This window comes from Capsicum annuum, chromosome 10 (assembly GCF_002878395.1).
Source record: "Capsicum annuum cultivar UCD-10X-F1 chromosome 10, UCD10Xv1.1, whole genome shotgun sequence".
Classification (NCBI taxonomy): domain Eukaryota; kingdom Viridiplantae; phylum Streptophyta; class Magnoliopsida; order Solanales; family Solanaceae; genus Capsicum; species Capsicum annuum.
The window spans coordinates 23,817,093-23,836,525 of NC_061120.1; the positions used below are offsets into that span (position 1 = coordinate 23,817,093).

Consider the following 19,433-nt stretch of genomic DNA (forward strand, 5'->3'; position numbering starts at 1 on the left):
TCTTGGTATTTTTTGAATTATTTTGATGAGTTAAACTATTGAAAATATTACTTATTGAGTCTTCATATCCTTGTCCAAATGTTGAGTCAGTTATAGTTCAATGCATTGATACCTTGTTGATGTTGAGGAAGATTAAAATGTTTTGAGCTAAAATGTGTTGAGTTAGGAATCCACAAATTGATATGATTTGATAAATGAGAAAGAGATTTGATTTGGTCTTTATGATAGACCCTTGTGATGTTATGGTGGATTTCTAAATGCGTTCTGAGCTTGTTGGGGAGTAGTACTTAGCACCGAGAGGGAAATTTGGTATTCCCCAAATCAATGTGCCACCATAGGGTTGTTTGATGACGATATTATTGGCTAGAGTGCTCGATTGTGATTATTCCCATTTTAAGATTGTACTCCCTAGCAAAGAGTATGACGCTCCCACCAATGAGGGTTTCAAATATTGGTATTCTACGTAGCTCACGTGGGGTTGTCGGTTATAGGAAACACCCGTGTCCATAAGATTAAGTTTTTTGAATTACCGAGTCACTCCGAGATTTGAGTCAAAGAGCTTAGATGTTTATGATGTTTTATGGTCATTTATGATGATTTATAATTACCTATGATGATTTTTGACGATATGATAATTTATGATGATTTAGAATGATTTATCATAATTTATGATTTATAATGATTTACGTGGATTACTAGATTTTATCATATGAACTGTTTAATATGAAATTACAAAAAGTATGATTTGATATAACTCAACCCAAGTGAGTCATCATTATCCGTATGGATGTTTTCATGAAATTGATTATACTATTTATATTATTACATGCACCCCCACATACTCAGTACATTTCAAAGTGCTGACCTACATATTTTCATGGGCTACATTCTTACCAAAGTGTAGGTACAAGCTGTAGCGCACATATCATGTTCAACTGGGTCGCAGCTCTCGATCGGCAGGTGATTAGTCCTTTTGTTTCAGGGATTTGAGTTGTTTAGATTTGAGGTGTATTGTATTTTCTGTATTCAGTCGTATTGACTAGGGGTAGTTGGGAGTCATGACCTGGCTATCTTTGGTCAATACTAGTAGAGGCTTCATAGACCGTCACTAGTAGTCAGTGTATTCAGTTTCAGATTTGTGTATATATGAGTAGAATTATGACCGTGTAAATTTACTTTCATGCTGGTCAGACTAAGTTATGGGTTTTTTCCGCATTATTCCTTCTATTTTATGTATTTTATTCAGTTTCTTTGGGTTATGCCAGATGAAAGGTTAGCTTGGGGTCACTTGTGACCTTAAGCACCGTGTGATGTCTCGGGAACCGATTTTGGGGCGTTACAAGCTTGTTATCAGAGCACAGATTTTAAGTGTCCTAAGGTGTCTATGAAGCCGTGTCTAGTAGTGTCTTGCGGACCGGTATGGAGACGTCTATACTTTTCTTCGAGAGGCTACGAGGCATTTAGAAAAATATTCCCTTTTTTCAAGTCGTAGATCGTGTTATGGAAAGGTTCCTTAAGAAATTCATACAGGTTCATATCTTGCATAAATTGGTCCATTTCACCTTGTTCTAAAATACCGGATATAGTCAAGCGTAAATCCTTATAGATGGTGCTTTCTTAGATAATCTCCTCTGATATTACGGGCTTGTAATTGAGCTAGAAAAAAATATGATTTCATTAGTGCTCTTGAGTTCTGAAAAATTGAGGTTTCATATGTACGTTCTTGAAGGTTGTGCATTAAGCCTATGTCAGAAGTGTTTTTGGATTTCTTCATAGAATTCATGATGTGATTTCGTATTTTCCTTATCCGTGTACTAATGTTGAGACAGGGTGATTAACTAGTTCTAATTTCCTCTCTTGATTATATTCCTGGGCTTACTAGCAAAGGTTCCATAGCTTTCAAGATGTACCCTCATCCCTCTTGAGTCTTTCAGTCGAGGTAAAGCGAAACACATATTCTTGGATCCTTGATTATGGTGTACCAGACTTTTATTTCTTGAAAATATTTTTTGATCATCTTTTGATGAAAACTTGAGGTTTAGTGAAGCCATGTGGGGCTTATTTCGATTCACTAGCATAATTGTTTTGATATTTATTTCCTTTTTCAAAATACAAAACCAAAGTCCAGTGATGCCGTGTGATGCCTTTTTCAATTCACTAGCAGCTGGCTGTTTACTCTGTTGTTCTTGCATTGGTTGAAAACGTGGTGGAAGGAGATGTTAATAAATTATTATGGCATAGGCCATGGAATTGTGGATGATTATTGTCGTTATGAGGTTTTGGCGGACTAGTATGTTTGGGGTATTTGATGGATGGAAATGGTTGTTGAGATTGTTGTTAATCGTAGTCAAAGTGAATTGTTAAGTTTGTATAGCGGGTGATGAGAAAAATAAATTTAATGATTGAATTGCTACGACGTTAGTGATAGGGAGGAGATTTAGTAGTTTTGTACCGTATGTACGGGAGCTTAAGTCTATTTGTTTGTGATCAAGTGTGATATTGTGTGTTGAGGTAGTAGTATGCTCAAGGTGTTATAGGGATTTTTTTAAGTTATTAAATGTTAAGCGGTTAATGTTATCCTTGATCGGGTAAGTATGAATGAGAATATGTGGTATACGATGTAATTGTGAGTTAACTTGGGCATTAGAGGTTGACGAGGGTGTTATCTTGAGATGTGATATTAGTAAAGCACGAAGAAGTTAGTATGGTTTAGCGAAGGTTTGATATATCCATGGTAAGTGCTAGAATCTAAGCTGCGAAGTGCATGAATTGTTGTATGATAACTTTTGAAGTTGTCTAAGTGAGTGTGTATTTGAGAGTTATGTTAAGAATGGGTTTTGCACTCGCAGGTGTAGTTATGTGGGTTAAGTTACGGATCTTATGTATGGGTATATCTGGGGACCAAGAGTAAAGCGAATGTCGTGGACTAGAGTTTGTATGGTGATTTGTTGACTTGGAGTGTTGGCTTAAGTCTAAGGGGGAGATAGTAGAAAAAAAGAATTAACTAAGTTAAGATTGCGGGATTCAGGTAGGTGTATCGGTGGGTTGCAAGTTGGTGGTGAGAAGTAGTGGTGTTGATCCTATTTTACCCCAGCCTTTTCAATGACTTTGATATTTTCTCATGCCTTATGTTTCATTCCCCCGATCATAATACATGTTCATGCATATCATGGGAAAACATGTATTCTCCTAACTATCGAAATATGGAGCCCCAATTTTTCTAGCAGGCGAAATAGACATTTCATAAGCTATAAAATCCAAACTCAAGTTGTGCAGTTCATAATGCATGTGCTTAAATTTTATTATATATTCAAGTTTAGTCCACCGGCAACACCCTTAACAACCAATAAGATTCAATTTATGTCCTGGGTGTCCTTAATCTTTAATCTTGATTCTGGTTGAATTCATGCATTTGATACCCTAGTTCTCCGGCCTCAATAAATGTACCAAGTCATACACAATATCCTTTCATATTCTACCCTTTCATGACTTTCCATTTGTCGAGGGAGTGTGAATGAACAGTGGTGACGATAGGAGAGAGTGGGTGGGTTTTTGTTGATAAAGATTGTGGCATGTTCATTTTAGCTAAGGTGGCAAGTATGGAGTAAGCTTGAGGCTAGGCTTTTGATGGATGTCATGGTTATTTGAAGCATTTCATGTTTTGTTTATGAAAGTGGTTGTGTGATGGTTTATCTAGGTTTGTAGGTGGGGAATTATTAAAGTGAAGTCTTGTGCATGGCTTAGTTAATTGGAAAAGTTAGTGAGTGTTTTCTTAAGAATAGTGCTCGGAAGTTGTCTTAATAAAGGATTGTAGAATTTGAAAAAAGGTGTTTTATGGGTGTTGATTAGGAGTGTATACGTAATTATAAAGATAGGCTTGAACATCATGTGTGTATATTTGGATGGAGATTAAATTTTATACTATCGATAAGTTTTGGTGTCTATGTTGATTTAGAAGTCTAAGCTAAAAGCTCTTATAAATTGATCTTGCATAGCACTCATGTATTATGAATATATCTCCTGTCTGAGGATATTAGTTGCAAGCCTTGGCCTTGCTATAATTTGAATGAGTATATGCCTATGAATAGTTCCATAAGCTTCAAGACTAGTTGATATGAATATGATGGTTGAAAATGGTGAGTATTAAGTGGATTAGAGTTGATTGAGTGGTAATAAGAATTATCTGTGAGATGAGGAATTGTAACAATGTTGATGTGTATAAATTTATCATTCGGAATGGTGCTATGTTACGGTGTTAGGTGGAGGAATTGGTGACTCCAAATTAATCTTGAAAATAAGGAGAGAGAGTTTGGCTTAGTTAGATTAGAATAGCCAAGATTGCAAATGCCTTGTGAGAATTATGAATTGAATCAAGTAAGTTTGGTATTTGGGGAAAATAGTATTTCGGAGAAAGGGTGTGCGAAACGTATTGATAAGCTTGAAAGTAAGTTGTACTGCATGGGGTCTAGTACTTTTAATTTGATATAAGACTGATCAACCTACGCTCCGTACTTAAAATTGGGGTTGAGTTATAAATCCTTATTTCAATATATATATATATATATATTGTTCGGACCATATCCCAAACCCAATTGCTTTCTAGTAGCGTTGAAAGTTCCTTGGAAAGATTTTGAATCATGTCCTAATTGAATGAGAGTGTGTCTTGATTCGGTCCGTGCACCTAGAAATTTCAACTTGATAGTTATTCCGACGGATTCATATATTTCTTCCATATTCCGATGTGGTCCAATCTTACTACTTGAAGTTTTGTGAGCATAACCATTTCAAGAATGATTTATTTGCGTCGAAGCGAGTTACCAAATTCTATTTAGCCTTTGCTTTTGTTCCCGATCCAAGTATTAAGCCATGGATCGATCATAAAGTGTCCCATGTATCAATAAGTATTATTCAGGGAGAACCGATCCCAAGAGGGAGATTTTGTGATATCCCGAGTTTTCATAGCCTAGATCTTTCATCTCTTTCTTTGTGAATACGGATTTAAATCGAAGTTAATAATTTTTCCTTCATCCAACTCTTTTAGAAATAGACTCAACTATGTCGTTGTGATTATCATGAGCTTATGCGTCGGAAAGTACTCCAAAGCTTAGAAAAATATAAACTTGTTCATCAAGCTATTTTAGTTGCATATCCTCACTTTTCCTTGCCTTCCTAACCTAACGAGCGACATTCGAGGATGAATGTTTCCAAGGGGGAGATGATGTGATACCTCGAGTTTTTACCATTAAATATTTTGCTCCCAAATGTGTCGAGTCATTAAAGCCTTTTTATCTGGCCAAGAGAAGCTTAGCACTCAAAAAAATAAAAAATTGCTAAGTGTTCAAACTTTCTCATTTAGACCTCTGATCTTCGGGTATTTATTTGATGACCTTTTCGACATCCGTTTTTCAATTTTCAAGTTGCTTTGCGATGGGGAAAGGTCGTAATACATCCCGAGTGAGTTTTGGAATTTTTGGAGTAGCATAAGGGCACGTTTGGGTGCCAAAAATAGTGGCACCATGCGATTAGCATGCTCCAAAAGTTTTCAGCATTTTAGGGCCAACTTCAAATGATCATCAATTCTTGAATATAAGGAACTGGGAGATCTTCTATATATCAAACGAAATATCTTTGAGTCTTTTTTCCTATGCAGTTAGTTTCACCCCATTCCAACATCAGAGTAATAAGTTACGATCAATTTATTTCAGCGTGTCAAATCAGTAATTGAGGGACGGATTTGATTTGGGTCAACTTCGGTCGATCATAACTCCTTATATATGACGAACTAGCTGGCCTACCATACATAAAATTAAAGATCTTTGAGTTATCTTTCCAACGATATAAATTTCGCAAAAATCCAATACCCGAACGAGGAGTTATTCAGTTTTTCGTGGATAAGGTACGCAGAATTTTTCTGCCATTTTTTAATTTCCTTAGGGGCAATCCAGTCATTTCACCCTTGCACCATTTCGTGGAAATAAGCATAAAAACTGATTTTGGGTATCAAAGTTTATTATTTTCAAAAAAAAAATTCCAAGAAAGAAACCCTAAACCTCTAAATTCCCCTTCCTAAATCTTCCAATTTCACCATGGAAATTCCAAATTAATCCGATAAATGAAGTCCCCTTTTCGAGCTCTTCGAGATGCACCAATCAATTTTTTGAATAGTGTTCCGAGGCAAGAATTCATTCCAATCTTTAATTTTAAGGTATGTAGGGTTTGAACAAGAATAATTCTTCCACTCTTGTGCCCGTATCTTTAATTTTTATTATTGATTATTATGAGTTTGGCAAATTAATTTATTTCCAAGATATCCTACCATGAGATTTTGATTATGTATATATGTAAATTGTTCAAGCTTTCTAATTATGATTATTTAATGTATTCATATGGTTCTGTAAGTTGAATTATGTCTAAATAATTCGATTATGAACTTATAAAGATTTGAATTGTAACTTTTGAATCACATGAGTATTTGACTATTTTCGTTCTATGAATTGAGATTTAATATTGGGATTCTTGGTGTTTCTATCAAGAATTAATATATTTTGGACATGTATCCACGTTTTAAGTTCAAGAATGAATTATTGGTTTTTCCAAGTGTTTTCGAGCCATGTGTCAAATTTTGAGCTTCCTTATGACGATTTTAGTTATTGGGTATATTGATATTGAAGTTGCAATGAGTCTTGGTATTTTCCGAATAATTTTGATGAGTTAAATTATTGAAAATATTATGTATTGAGTCTTCATATCCTTGTCCAAATGTCGAGTCGGTTATGGTTTAATGCATTGATACCTTGTTGATGTTGAGGAAGATTAAAATGTTTTGAGCTAAAAATGTGTTTAGGAATCTACAAATTGATATGATTTGATAAATGAGAAAGAGATTTGATTTGGTCTTTATGATAGACCCTTGTGATGTTGTGGTGGATTTCCTAACGCGTTCTGAGCTTGTCGAGGAGTAGTACTTAGCACCGAGAGGGATATTTGGTATTTCCCTAAACCTATGTGCCACCGTAGGGTTGTTTGATGATGATATTATTGGCCAGAGAGCTAGATTGTGATTATTACAATTTTAAGGTCGTACTTCCTGGCAAAGAGTATGATGCTCCCGCCAATGGGGGTTTCAAATGTTGGTATTCCACGTAGCTCATGTGGGGTCGTCGGTTATAGGAAACTCACGTGTCCATATGATTAAGTTCCTTGAATTACCGAGTCACTCCGAGATTTGAGTCAAAGAGTTGTGATGTTTATGATGTTTTATGGTCATTTATGATGTTATAATTACCTATGATGAATTTTGACGATATGATAATTTATGAAAATTTATGATTATTTATCATAATTTATGATTTATAATGATTTATGTGGATTACGAGATTTTATCATATGAACTGTTTGATTTGAAATTACGAAAAGTATAGTTTGATATAACTCAACCCAAGTGAGTCATCATTGTCTGTATGCATGTTTTCATGAAATTGATTATACTATTTATATTGTTGCATGCACCCCCGCATACTCAGTACATTTCAAAGTTCTGACCCACATATTTCCATGGGCTACATTCTTACCAAAATATAGGTATAAACTGTAGCACACATATCATGTTCAGCTGGGTGGCAGCTCTCGATCGGCAGGTGATTAGTCCTTTTAATTCAAGGACTTGAGTTGTTCAGATTTGAGGTGTATTGTATTTTCTGAATTCAGTCGTATTGGGTAGGGGTAGTTGGGAGTCATGACCTGGGTATTATTGGTCAATGCTAGTAGAGGCTTCATAGACAGTCACTAGTAGCTAGTGTATTCAGTTTCAGATTTGTTATCTATGAGCAGAATTATGACCGTGTAAATTTAATTTTATGTCGGTCAGACTAAGTTATGGGTTGTTTCTGCATTATTTTCTTCTATTTTATGTATATTATTCAGTTGCTTTGGGTTATGGTAGATGAAGGGTTAGCTTGGGGTCACTTGTGACCTTAAGCACCGTATGACGTCTCGGGGTCTGATTTTGGGGTGTTACACTTACCACATCCAAGACATACCTGACTATTAGCTATGCACACACCTAGGTGATTCTTGCCACACTCTTCATAAAGCGAATAGGTATGCTCACTTCTCACATAACCCTGGGCTTTGGAGCCTGGCGCTTCATCATGACTATCGTCTCTGAACTGGGGTGCGAGTACACTAGCTGAGGATGGAGCTGGGACTAAAAATTTCTGACTATGCTAAGAACGACTACCTTCCTGTGACCCGTCCGAATAAAAGCTATAACTACTTGTTCTAAATCACTTATTGGTTCTCTCTCTTTCCTTAGATATATCTTCCTCTATCTGCTGAGCATGTATTATTAACCTAGTAAGATCCATGTCTTTATTGAGCATAGCGGTTCTACACTCTTTCAACTCTAACCCAGACACACCAGTTACAAATTTACTCATACTATCTCTAGGATTAGCTATCAAGTCAGGAGCATACTTAGCTAACTGGTTGAACTTAAGGCAATGCTCTTTTACTACCATGAAGCCTTGCCTCAGGTTCATGAACTCTTCTACCTTAGATTCTCTCATCTCTAAGGGGCAAAAATTATCTAGAAAGACATCCTGAAATACTTCCCAAGTGATGGGAGCTGCATCCTCCCCTCTACTCTTCTTCCACATCACTACCCAATCATTAGCAATATCCTTCAGCCTATAGGATACTAACTCTACACTCTCCTCCTCAGACATATGCATAATCTTGGTGATCTTCTTCACCTCCTCAAGATAAAGTTGTGGGTCCTTACTTGCTACTGTCCTAAAGAATTCTGGTGGGTTCATTCTCATGAAATTTTTTATCCTGGATATGGCTGAATCCCTATCTTGCTGAGGTGGGGCTGCACCCTAATGATTCCCCTAAACATAAGTCATCACAACTAGGACTAGCCCTGAAAAGCTACCTGAAACTATACATATGACACATTCTCAGTAACGCGCACCATGCACTTCTACAAGAATCCACTGTCTCAGGTCATCTATACCTGACACACATAACTGACCCTGGCAACGCAATACACCATCTCCCCCTTGAGAGAAAACCTTTATCTTCTGATCTCTGACTGATTCTTTTAACTTAACTAGGCTGGGATCCCTATCCTACTTTTCCTTCACCTCAAAAACCAGAGATGATTCTAAACAACTCTACATCAATATACTACCTTCTGCTGAATCGACTAAGCGGACACTTACTCGGGCAAGCTGATGAACTTTCTGAGCTAACTTCTTCTTATCATCTTTCACGTGGGTAACACTACCCATAGACATCTGACTGAGAGCATCATCCACTATATTGGCTTTACCAGATGATAAAGAATACTCATATCGTAGTGTTTCAACAACTCCAACCACTTCCTAATGGAGGTTTAGGTCTTTCTAAGAGAACACATACTGTCGGCTCTCATGGTCAGTGAACACATTAATGTGCACACCATACAAATAGTGCCTCCAAATTTTTAAGGCAAATACTATCGCTGCTAACTCAAGATCATGAGTACGATAGTTCTTTTTATGAGGCTTGAGTTGTTTAGAGGCATAGGCTATGACCTTACCCCCTCTGCATTAGAACACACCCCAAACCAACTCTGGAAGCATCACAATATACCACAAATCCATCTGAACCATCTGGTGGAGTCAAAACTGTGGCTATAGTGAGTCGAGTCTTCAACTCCTGAAAATTTTTCTCACAAGAATCTGACAACTAAAATTTGACCTTCTGAATCAATATGTACATAGGGGACACAATAGATGAAAATTCCTCAATAAACCTCAGTAATAGCCAGCCAAACCCATGAAATTCCTAATATCTGATAGAGAGATGGGTCTGGGCCAATTTCTCACTTCTTCAGTATTTTGGGGATCAACTCTAATGCAGTCACTGAAAATGATATGACCAAGGAAAACTACTAACCTTTGCCAAAATTTGCACTTACTGAATTTGACAAACAATTGATGGTTTCTGAGAGTCTGTAAGATTATTCTGAGATGGTCTAAATGATCACACTCATTGTGAGAGTAGACAAGGATGTATTGACTTTGATGAAAATGTCCAAGTACTGCTTGAACACACGGTTCATTAAGTCCATGAAAGTGTTTGGGCATTAGTAAGACTAAATGACATGACTAAGAATTAGAAGTGACCATACCGAGTTATGAAGGATGTTTTTGGGATGTCACATTCCCTGACTCTGAGCTGATGATAGCCTGATCTGAGGTCTATCTTGGAAAAGTAATTATCACCCTGAAGTTAGTCAAACAAGTGATTGATTCTGGGGAGTGGATACTTATTCTTGATCGTGACTTTATTTAGCTGATGGTAGTTGATACACATTCTGAGGTAATCTTCTTTCTTATGCACAAATAGAATTGGTGCACCCCATGGGGACACGTTGGGTCTAATGAATCCCTTATCTAAGAGATCCTTCAACTGTTTTTTTCACTCCTTGTGTTTAGATGGAGATATTCTGTATGAAAAAAATAGGCTAAATATTTGTAAGAAGGTCTATACCGAAGTCAATTTCCCTTTCGGAATGAACTCCAGCAAGATTTTCAGAAAATATATCTGGGAATTCACATGCTACTGACACTGATTCAAGATTGGGGGTTTCTGAGCTAGAGTCTTTGACTCAAAGGAGATAGTAGACATATCCCTTAGATATCATTTTTCTTTCCCTTAGGTGGGAAACAAGTTGACCCTTAAGTGCTGAAGTACTACCCCTCTACTATAGGATGGGCTCATTCAGAAACTAAAACTGGACAATTCTATTTCTGTAGTCGACTGAGGCATAGAAAGAATGAAGCCAATCCATGTCGAGAATGACATTAAAATCGGTCATCACTAATTTGACTAAGTCTTCTGAGGTGACTTTCTGAGATACCATAACCAGACAGTTCCTATATACCCACTGGGCTATGATAGAGTTACCCTCTGGGGAAGAGACTGAGAAAGGTTCTGGTAGAATTTCAGGACTGACTCCAAAGTCAACAGCTATGTAGGTAGTTACAAAAGAAAAAAAAGCTCCTGGATTTAGCAAAGAATAAACATGCAAATGATAAACTTATAACGTACCAGTGACCATAGCAGGAGAACTTTCCTGATCCTGCTGGGACTGAAGGGCATAGAGTCTGTTTGGGTGTTGCCCACTGGTTGTACTAGAAGAGGCACCCTGCTGATTTAGGCAACCTGAATGGGCTGGGGGATGATTATACTGACCCTAGGAACCTGACTAGGCACAATCTTTGACTCTGTGACTTAGCTTGCCACACCCAAAATACATATCACTACTATTCTTGCAGATACCCTGGTGGGTTCTACCATATTTCTGGAAAAGGGGATTGGTTTGAGCGCTGCTAACAATACCCTGAGGCTTAGGGCCTGGTGTCCTATTTATGTTTCCATTTATGAATTTTCGCACTGGGAAACTGGCTGAGGATGGAGCTGGAACTGATGATTTCAGGTAGAACTGATAATGATTTTCTTCCTCTGACTTAGGCTAGGTGAAGTTGAAACTACCTGTCCTCGCCCTCTTATTCTCCCTCTCCTTCTCTATCTGCCGAGGGTGAAACATGATCTTGGATATGTCCATCTCCTTAATCAGTATTGCTATTCTATACTCCTTGACCACACTGCTAAAAACTCCAGACGCAAACTTACTCATCCTGGACCTGCTATCTGCCACCATATGAGGAGCTTATCTAGATAATTGTGTAAACTTGATAGAATTATTTGTCATTGTTATATTGCCCTACTTCAGATTAATAAATTCTAGAATCTTTACCTCCCTCAACTCCAATGGAAAAAACCTATCTAGAAAAGTAGTGGCAAACTTCTCCCATTCTATGGGCCCTGCATTAGCTGCCCTTTCTGCTTTCCACTATTTAAACCATGAGTGAGCCACATCCTGCAAATGATATGCAGCTAGCTCAGCACTCTCAATAGCAGTCCCCCCCATAATATCTGTAACTTTCTGCACCTGATCAAGAAATTCCTGAGGGTTCTTATCTAACTTAGACTCAGTAAAAGATGAAGGGTTCATTCGAATAAAGTCTTGAATCCTGGCCGCAGCAGTATTGGCCACTGGGTTTGCTAGAATGGCAACAAATCGTTCATTCTAGGCTGCCATATAATGAGCTAGGGTGGTGAAAGCTACTCTGAATTTAGTATAGGAGACATGTTCATCCAGGGGATCTGGCTGGATGGGCTAAGGTGTTGGCTGGTCTTCCGTTCCACTTCCCTTATTCCTCTTTGGAGGCATATTCTGTAAATGGAAGAGAAACTTGGATTAGACAAAGAGTTTAACTTAAGTTTATGCTCACCCGCACTACATGATTACTGATAGAAGGGAAACTTTTCCTAAAATATCTAATAGCCTTCTGTCTATAAGTGTGGCGCGCTACACACCTATGCACAAGACTCTACTAGACACGAATTTCAGAGTTCCTATGACTCTGTTGAACCTTAGGCTCTGATACCAAGTTTGTAACACCCCGTGTCTGTACCCCGGATGCTACACGGTGCTCATAATCTCGAAGGACCACAAGCTAACCCATGACTAGTACCTACTGCAATAACTGAATAATAATACTATAATTATGTAGAAAATAGGCAAAAATCTGCCATAAGGATAAAATATGAAATAAATACTGAATATCAATACTGAGAACTGAATACTGATACATTTGTCTGAAATACTTTAGTCTAAAAATCCTCTACTATCTGAACAAGGAGTAGATGGGACAAGTCCCTAACTAACTCTGACTACTGAAGTAAAGTGAGTACTGATATAACTGAAATGATAAATCTGTCCTCAAACTATGAAGACTCACCACTAACTCTATTACTGATAGATTAGCTTCTAAGTGCGGTCGGGATCCCATGCATCTGAACCTATAATATAAGACATCATAACGTAAAAGAAAAGTATGCGTCAGTACTTTGAATGTACTGGTATGCTAAGTGAGGTAGGATGATATGCATAGGTTCATATGCATGAACAATAACTGACTGAATAACATGAGCTTAACTGAACGAGAGTACATGTATGAATTCTTAAATTATAACTGAGATCATGGTAACACTGAATACTGAGTTCTGAATCACTAGTTTACTGATATCTAAGTTTACTAATACTATATTACTGATAACTGAGTGACTTTATATGACAGTCTTGATCATGTGGAACTATTTTGAGTTTCATACTAAACTGAGTGATTGTATCTGACAGTTATGATTTCTATAGAACTGAACTGAGTTCTATTCTGAAGACTAAAACTGAGACTGTAGGAGGTTATTATCTAATTGACATACCCTTCTCTGAACTAATTTGGGGTCCAACCTATAACCCCAGTTAGAAGGGTGTCAGTACTGTGCCACGAGGAAAGACAGATGTTGAGTCATCCTCATCTGGCAGTTGCTCTGAATGAGAACGGTGGTACCCTCAATTGGCAGGTAAGACACCTCATCAACCCTCAACCGGTAGTTTGATGTCTCAACCTATGTTGGGTACGTAGTTCTAGAATGCAAGGACTGCTTCTAAGGATCACACCCTCTGCTGGCAGGTGAGTCCCCATCCTTGGGTTTACTCGATGCTGAATCCTACTCCCAACTGAAAGACACTAAACTGATGTATTGTTCTGAACTAGACTGATAATGAGTTTTCCTGAGTTCTATAACTGACTGAGTTCTACTGAGTTTCATATCTAGATGAGAGTACTACTGATCATGACATGACTGATACTATTCTATATTGACACCGGCTCAAGGTAAACAGCTAAATTGTCGGGTATGAAATACCCCCAGGACTCGATAACACAAATAATACTAAGATATGGCACTTCTTAATAACAGAACAATCAACTATTCACAATGTAGTCACTAAGACATTTTGCCATATTCTTCGGCTTGCGTATGAATGAAAACGTATGCTAGCATATCATAATTTCATTATTCAATTCTCATGGCCATTCCATCAATCACCTACAAAGTATAGCTTTAATATGGGAGCAAGTTTGGAACATGTAGTTCCAGCATGAATTCATCATAAGGTCACCAATGGACACAATGTACAATTTATTCACTTAGGAATTTTGCCAAATACACGGAAGGCATAACCTTATACTTGGGCGTGAACAATATGCTAATGCATCATGACTATCATAATAAATTTACACATTTAAGGGTTTAACATGGATTCATATGATACTACACATATATCAATTAACTACCCATGAAATTTGTAATAAAACATGGATTAGAAACCCAACTATTCATTATAATCAAAGCCAACATGGAATTCACGAAATCAATACACCTGAAGTTTTAAAAATAGTTTCTTGAACTCCAAAGGTGGAAGGAACCCTTGGATGAACACTTCACATACCTTAATTGTTAACTTCGTGGAGATTGGGGTGAATTCTTGTGGTTTGTTTCTTGAACTTAATGAAGCTAGGGCTTACTCTTGAGAGGATTTTGTGAAAAGAATGAGTGATTTTACTATTTGGGGCTTTAATCCTGTGTTATGGAGCTGTGGGGTGAAGAAAAATAACCCATTTGCCCTTAAAATCGCAGAACAAAACTGCAGAAAGTATACGAGCCAAACTAGCCAGGGCGTCGTGGGCTCTGGAGAGCCGCTCTGGGCGAGGCGCCACGGGCTAATCTCCTTGAGCTGCTATTTTGGAGTTTCAAACATGCCCTTACGCTTGACCAAAATTTTCAAAACTCACCCGAGATGTACTATTGACTCCTCCAATCATTAATCAACTTAAAACTAATCTTCGGAGGTAGGAAAGGTCATAAATAAATTCCTCATAGTTTGAGGGCTTTAGAAAAGACTAAGTTCTAACAGTTAGCTAAAATTTTCTAAATCTGAAACCCCTTATCAAGCTCTAAGGGACTGAGTTATGCTTAGAATTTTTGCGGGGTCTTACAATTTCCATGTTATATCTCCCTATTTTCTCTCCCGAGATCACAAGGTCAACAATATATGTATTTTAAGAGTGATCAATCCATAAAATAACTAAAACAAGAATAAACAAACAACCAACAATGATAAGCAAATTAAACAAATTTAATCCAAAATAATAGTATTCATGTTCTTAACTTTAATCCCAAAAAAAAATTTTTAATCGATAATATTCATAATCACGATTCAATTAATTGAATACATAAAATAAAATAATTAAAAGTTAATTTAAGAATGATAAAACCTAATTTAAAGTGTACCAGCCTCCACGTTAATCTCCACCGTCCCGGGTGTCCAAGTTACGTGTCCACCGTCACAGAATTGTTCACCAAAATTGTCCAAGTATTATCGATATATATAATATTTTATTCCTAATCATTATAGGATTAAAAAGACTGCACACACTCCAAGATATTCCTACCAAGATTCTCTAAAATATTCCCACACTATACCTACTAGCCGCCTCAAATTTTGTAAAAATTGAAATTGTAAACATTGAAGCGATGGAATAAAGGGGGCATCGCACGCTGTAGTGCACTAAAATGGAGGGTGCGTCGCACGCGTATCACACTCCTCCACTAGAAGTTGCATTGATAATTTTTCTAACGCGTGGGAGCACTGAAATACCGCATGCGACGTACGTTTATTATACGCACACATTGGATATTGCGTTCAAATTTTTTGTTAAGTCTTTATCATCTAATCTTTCATCCCTTGTATTGTGGTGTATTTTTCATAGATTTACGATCTTTATATCATCAATATACCACGGTGTTCACCTCACAAAGTTTCCTACAACATCACACACCACGAATTAGAGATCATAATAACATAATATTCTAAACGATGAATCAAAACAAGAGCTAAGATAAGGCTAGTTCGCATAGATCTGCACTTATCATTCCGACTTAAGACTTAATCAAATTAAAATTCACACATTACCAACAAGTTATTCCAAGTATAAATACACTTTCAAACCTTATGGAACTCATTAAACATATTAGAATTCATCGAAACAAACTAGACACACACCTAACTCAAGCTAGTAAAACTAGTTTTTTCGAATTGAACTCTAAATGACTCAATTAAGTACAAACTTGTTTGAAAACACTTTGGACCATTGTAATCACGTCCTTGGACACTTATATGCTAATTTATATCAATATCAACACATTAAGCACATGAATTGCTCTCAAAATAAGACAAAATAAGCTAGAATAATGATATCGAAGTGTATAAAACCACCTCAGATCAGGAAGCTAACATTGACCACTTAGGAGGTCACTGCTAAAGTGGTCAAGTGTTACTTTAGCGTTACCCATATGCCAGTCCAGTTTGCTGTAGCATACAAGGCTCTTCTAAAGCGGTCCCCCAGCTGGGAGCCGAGTAGCTAAAGCAACCAGCTGTCCACTTTATAGACCACTGCCAAAGCAACCCAAGTGGCACTTTAGCAGTCACACCAGCTGGGTGGTGTACTAGTTGGGACTTGGAAAATTTCTAAGTTTCCACGGGCCCCTTGGGATTCATCCAAAATCCTGAGAGTGCAAACTATGCTACCCTATCAAATTCGATGGTTCAGACTCAATGACAATATCAGATTTTGAAAATAAAGTCATTTTCATAAAATTGACCTCCAAGACCTAATTTCACAACTTTTCAAACTGGTGGTCGAAATGAAATTTAAAAGCCATAAAATCACACCAACCATGCTACCAATCTAAAATCAACGTTTAGATCTACTGGTGCAGTCCATTTTGCCATCCGATGCACAAAATAATAAATGTTGACCGAAGTCAATTGTAAAGCCTTTTTAACCTTCAAAAATCACAAGCTCACACAAATCACACTAAAATACATTGAAAATAATTTCCATCACCTCCACACGCCAGAAACATCACGTAGAAACTAAGAGGAGGGCTATAATGATCTAATTATATAAAAATAAATAATTCACATAAATTAGGTCCTTACAATTTTATGTTCGCCAAGGCTCAAGTTAAATGCCCAAATAGGTTCATCACCTATTTGAACATCTTCGGCCCAAAATGGGCCAAGAAAGTCAACCACAAGTAGGCCCCTTTAAAGGGTTAAATAACAGCCCATACGACTCACTTGTAACCAGTAAAAAATTTAGAATTGTAGAGCTTTATCTTATATTCTCTATTAGCTTCATATAGCAGCCATCAAATGCCTTTCGTTCTTGGATATTATTCTTCTATTCAAGCTTAGTTGAAATAGGGTTCAAGCTCTTGAAGAAGTCCAAGTTAGGAGAAGTAAAAATCTCCACCAAGTAAGGTAAAACTACAGTCATATTAATTGCATTTTAAGCTTAAGTTATAGTAAGAGTATGGTGTGTTGGTTTTAGTAACCTTTCTCTTCATTCTTCTCAAGCTAAGTTGGAGAGGACAACCTAAACATTAAAGAATAAAAGTTTTCTCAAGTGGTATTTCTATTTAGCAAGGTAAGCTATCAAAATTTTTATCCCTCTCTTGTGCTTGAATTGATTAGAGTATTCGGTGCGTGTTGATGAGTTGGGGATTGTTTCTTTTACATGGTGTAATCTTGCAGAGGATGTTCTGGTGCTTTATAAACGTTGGGACAACCATGGAGGAGTGTAACATCTATCTTCAATTATGAGTTCATTGAAGCATTTTAAGTGTAATATAAATCAAAACTCACAAGATAGTGATCGTAAGTCATGAGTTCACATTTTCCCTGCCACATAGTGATGTTTAGGAACTATTTGATGTATAGTATGATACGATATGTTGCAGGATGTATGAAGAAGTTGTGGAGATATTAAAAGTTATAAATATTGCAGGGTATGGTTTATATGATACACCACTTAATTTGGTGTTGTGAGAGTACCTTACTAATTATCCGAGAAAATAAAGAAAGGATAAAAGAGGAAAATGGTCTTGATTTACTTCATAGAAATAGCAATTTTTTATTCTGATAATCCATTTCACTAAATATAAGATTCTAGATGACCATAATTAGTAGAAAATAAATATCGTACATTCTATAAATGCACATAGGGTATGTTAGTATGATGAAAATCTTTCATTATTAGTACTGCATGCGTCTCATATTAGTTAATACCATATTATATATACATATTTCAAATTATTCGTCCATTTAGTAAATAAAGATAAAATTAATTAAAAGCTTCTCAATTTACCGCTGCAACTAATATGTTTTGAAAGTGTAAAAACAAATTTGTAAAGTTTCAAGTATTTAAAGGGGTAAATTAGTAAAACCATCCTTCTTATTTTTTTTAAGAAGCCTGCTAACGTGAAAGTGACCAGCAAATATGTGTCGGAGGGAGTACTCCTAACTACTCTCTTCATTTCAACTTATTTGACTTGTGTATTAAAAATAATTATTTTAATTCACTTATATAATTTATAAAATTAATAAAATTAAGAGAATTTTATCATATTTTTTTTCTTTTTATCCTTAGTATTAAATAACTAAATAAAATAGTAATAGTTAAATATAGTATTTAAAAGTATCATAAATAGGGTTGAATTGATAAAATATACATTTAATTAAAGTTTCGTTAATAAATCTATCAGGTCAATAGAGATCAAGTAATATGAAATAGATAGGAAAGGATCCCCTCCAGTAGAATTGAGTCTAGAAATGCACAAAGCTACTTTTTATTTATGCCAGGTATACAAAGACAATCAATAGTTTAGATTCTTTTGGCTTGCCAATGCATTAATGTACTATTGCTAGAACGATGATGTCTCCTAAAACTGGTTCAAGGTGAAAATTGAGTTAAAGTGAAAAACGGGGATGAATGATCTGAATTTGGTGTCATTTGAAGAGACAAAAATAGAGTTTTGATCATGGCTTTTCACAAGACCAAAGGGACTGATAGCAGCAACATGGCAGAATTTATTTTTGACCTTAAGATTCTATTGATAATGGAATTAACAATATCATTCTTGAATGCGATTTTCGTATGGTAATACATATTATTTTGTGAAAGAGCAAACCACCTTAAAAAATAAAAGATATCATATAGGAGACAAAATAAAGAATACTAAATTGTTCTAAAGAGGTGAATCAGGTAGTGGATGTATTGGCTAAATGGAGTTTGGGAAGATCTTATCATATCTTTTCTCAGTTTATTACTTGTGTCGACTAACGTATATACACATTGAATTTACTTTAAATGGTCTCTTTTAGAAATATCAAAAAAAATTAATTTGTATAAATTTTAGAAAGGATCTTCTCTATTGTAATGATCCTTTTCGTCATATGGTATTTCCTAGCATGTAAAAATTTGGGATATACTTCTCTTTGGATGACAATTTAAATTTTTTAGGTTAGTCTATTTTTAGAGGAATTCAGGTGTTGTATGGTCTAGGTGAATTTGGTGACTGATGGGGTGGTGATCATGGACTTAAGATGATAGTCGATAGGTTTAGTA

At 36.3% G+C, this 19,433-nt stretch overlaps 1 long non-coding RNA gene across 1 annotated transcript; it reads left to right on the forward strand.

Moving 5' to 3' along the window:
• Positions 1-16,999: 16,999 nt before the first annotated feature.
• Positions 17,000-18,681, forward strand: LOC107844934. Its single transcript, XR_001666632.2, has 3 exons — positions 17,000-17,287; positions 17,384-17,453; positions 17,561-18,681. It is a non-coding gene; the product is annotated as an uncharacterized LOC107844934 (long non-coding RNA).
• Positions 18,682-19,433: the final 752 nt, after the last annotated feature.